Source organism: Capricornis sumatraensis, chromosome 19 (assembly GCF_032405125.1).
Source record: "Capricornis sumatraensis isolate serow.1 chromosome 19, serow.2, whole genome shotgun sequence".
Taxonomy (NCBI): Eukaryota; Metazoa; Chordata; class Mammalia; order Artiodactyla; family Bovidae; genus Capricornis; species Capricornis sumatraensis.
The window spans coordinates 30,010,855-30,014,554 of record NC_091087.1 but is presented as its reverse complement, the minus strand read 5'-3'; positions in this window follow the sequence as shown (position 1 = coordinate 30,014,554).

Here is a 3,700-nt window from a genome sequence, read left to right as displayed (position 1 = left end):
GAAATGCAGAAAATCAGGGGGCTGCTCCTAAGTTAAACTGGAAGAGCAGCAAGCACAGGATGAGAAGAGGAAAACACACGAAGAGCAGCAACAGTGCCGACAGAAACAAGCCGGGATGTGTTCACCCACAAAGAAAATATCTGTGCCATTCGGAGGAGGAGCCCGCCAGCCCTTGGAGGGACAGTCGGAACGGGAATGAAAACCGAGGCCATGGTCAACAGTGCCCACCCACACGGCCCGAGTGGCGTGGTGTCACTCACCGGCTTCCTGTGTCCCCAGAGCTGCTGGGGTGACATCTGAGTTCTGAGGCCAGGCAATGTCCCCAGTGAGCTAAGGCATCCCTGCTCTCCTTCCAGTGCTGCTGTGGGGCTCTCTGTTGGCGGCCACACTCATCGCCTGCTCTGCCACCTGCTGGGGCCCGGCTGTCCCCCTGGGATCCTTTCAGCTCTTGAGCTTGGATGTTCCCAGCCCTCTGCCACGCCGGACTGGGACGCAACTCAGGACTTGGGCTTGAGATATCAAGGAGACCGTGAATCTGGAAGGACACAGCCCTGGGGCCCTGGAGTGAGCATGTGAGAAGAGCAGGAGAGCAAAGCCCCCTCGGGGAGGAAGCAGAGCTGGGGAACGTGCCCACACCCACCGCTGCCTCTGGCACAAGTGCCTCTTCTTTGCCTCTCCTTGGCCTGAAACAGACCCCAGCTGCTGCTGCTCCGCAGGTGATTCCTAAAGATGCACATCCTGCAAGAGCTATTGTCCTGCTGCTCTGGGGCTGCCTAAGTGTGCTCAGGAGCGTCAGACAAGTGGGGCTGCCACGCCTGATGCTGGGGGAGGGCCTGATGCTGGGGGAGGGCCTGATGCTGGGGCAGGAACATCTGATGCTGGACCAGGGTCTGATGCTGGGGGAGGGCCTGATGCTGGGGGAGGGCCTGATGCTGGGGGAGGGCCTGTTGCTGGGGGAGGGCCTGTTGCTGGGGGAGGGCCTGTTGTTGGGGGAGGGCCTGATGCTGGACTAAGGCCTGATGCTGGGGGTTAAACGTCTGATGCTGGTGGGAAGGTCTGATGGTGGTGGGCAGCCTCCTCCCAGATGTACACAGAGTTGTGATTATAAATCTCTATGAGAAATCTTTTTTTCATACTTTCCTGACCACCTTGCTATGTTCTTTTTTTCTGAAGCATAATTGCTGTGCAATATCGGTTTGATTTCTGCCGTACAGCAACATGAATTGGCCATAGGTGTACGTGTGTCCCCTCCCTCTTGAATCTCCCTCGCACCTCCCCCTGCTACATTCTTGTTTCTATGGATATATGAATAACAAAGACTGGTGACCAAAATAACATGAAAAGCTCCCACACACAAGTGTGCACACGTACACTCCCTAGTGCATCATTCGGGTCCACGTCAGGGTTGCCCTCGGCCACCCCACCCTGGGATCCACGGTGAGCCTCGACACCTGCACTTTGTTCCCACCCTCGGCCCGCTGCCCACGCCTCAGCAGCAGAGGGGCCCTGTCCCCGCAGGTGCTGAAGTGATGGAGTCCCTTGTCTCCGGATCCAAGGACATGAATACCAGGTTGGTTGTCCTCTGGGGACACCTATACTTCCGCCTTCTAGCCTTTCCATTGTATCCACCTGTTTCTCTTCACAGAATGTCTGTGTGATGACACGGGCTCCCATTACCAGCTCTGGTCTGTTCTCATTGAGAATACAGCTTACCCTCGGCACTCTTTATTGGCAGTGGGAAATTTTGCTTCAGTACTTTATTGAAAGAAAGCAATAAATAATACTGTGATAACAAATAGTTCAAAAGTAGACTGTACATACTTTGTCACATATTCAGGAAGTTCACAAAAGATAGAAAATTAGAATGTTAACAATGAATTGTACAAGGAAAGGCAGAACACACATGTAAAGAGACATGCCGTCTGTGTCTGCTGAGATATCAGCTGCATAAAGGCACCATGAACTGAATGCATCTCTTGCTGGCTGCTTTAATGTGCTGCTGAAAAAGTAAAAGTTACATTTGCTACTTACACTATCCAAAATGGCTATGTCATCAAAATCTAAGAATGTATGCCTAGGTCCATTCTTTAACCATGTTTACAAACAGATGTAAAAAGATGATTTACATCAGAAAAATAAGGCCTTTGTCAGAGCTGCACTATGCTGTCTGTCTGTCGGGGATGTGGTGCCCTCACTGTCCAGCTCGATGGCTCCGCAGCGGGTGCAGGGCATCGCGACTGGTCCTCGAAGAGTCTCACCGGAGAGGAGGGATCTGGGTCCACAGAGACTGGGTTACAGGAGAGAATTTCATAGTCGTCTTCTAGTTATCCTTTCAGCCCAAATTCCATTAGAAGCTCACATTTAACACCCAGTACTTTTAAATGGCTTCACGCTGCAGACAAAAAGCATTTCTTCCCAGAAACAAAGTACAGTTTAGGTCAGTCGTTAAAATACAACAATTGGTTGAAATTAAGTTCGCTCATTTCAGAGTGATTGTTGGAGAGCTTGGTTATATTCTGGAAGGATAATGCACACTGTGTCATGATGATTTTACAATCGCAGTAAAACCCCTTCTCTCATGGCTTAACATTTAAAAATTAAACAAGAATGATGACAATAAATGCATCATTTGCAAAAGCCCTATATTTGTTCATAGGATTTATACAGACAAGTATTAGGGTATAATCATTTGAAAGACTAAAATCAGGTATCAGAACATGAACTGATCTGAAAGGATATTCATAGCCTGGATAGACAAGAAAAAGGAAGTATATCAATGAAGTCATAAGTTTACACAAATATAAGAAACATTAAATTTTAAAATATTTTCTCTATGGTATTCATGAATTTTTCACTAATTAAAAACTCTGTAATAAAATAACTTCTGGTCCATATAACAAGTATTGACAGATTAAAGATTGCATCAAGTTCAAAATGTAGCCTTTGTCGTATTCTGGACGCTGTATAATCAGCTACAGAAGTAGTGCGGGTAAACTGGAAACAAACACATAGACGAGTCAGTCCTGGGACGGCAGCTGGTGCCCGAGCCCCTCCTCTCCAGACACCCCGCCCCACCCCATTCTGGGCTTCAGCTGCTTTGAGAATTCAGAGAAATGTGAAGGACCAAGCAGATCAAGGAGAGAACTCTGTGGCTGACTTTATTCTGACATATAGCTAAAAGCTGCTGGTAAAAACCTTAAAGCCCAATCCAGCTTTCTAGCTGAGACGTGAACAGGACAGAGCAGACAGCCTCCTGCTCTCAGAGTGGCTCGAGCAGGGCTGGGCTCCCGGGCTGGACCCACCAGAGGACCGCCCAGAGCAGCACCTGCAAGGAAGGGTGGCTCCTCAGCGGTGGCTGACCCCCAGATGCCAGGGCGCTTCTGTGTTAAACACTGGCCTCTGGATGAAGAGGCCCAGGGCAGGGCAGCCCTGTGAACCCTGATGCTCTGGGCCCTGTTCCCTCCGAGAACGTGCACGCAGGGCATGGCCAGCAGCACTGCTGCTGTGGGAGGGACACCCGTGTGCACGGACGCCAGGGAGACTCAGGCCATGTTCTGACCACTCAGGTGGCCGGCGAGCGCCAAGGTCACGTTCTCTGCTGCTGAGGGCTCCTCTCCCGGCGCGACCTCTGGAGACCTGCTGACCCTCCACTCCTAGGGAGTGGCCTCCGTGCCCCCGCGGGACCAGGCCGGCGTGTACT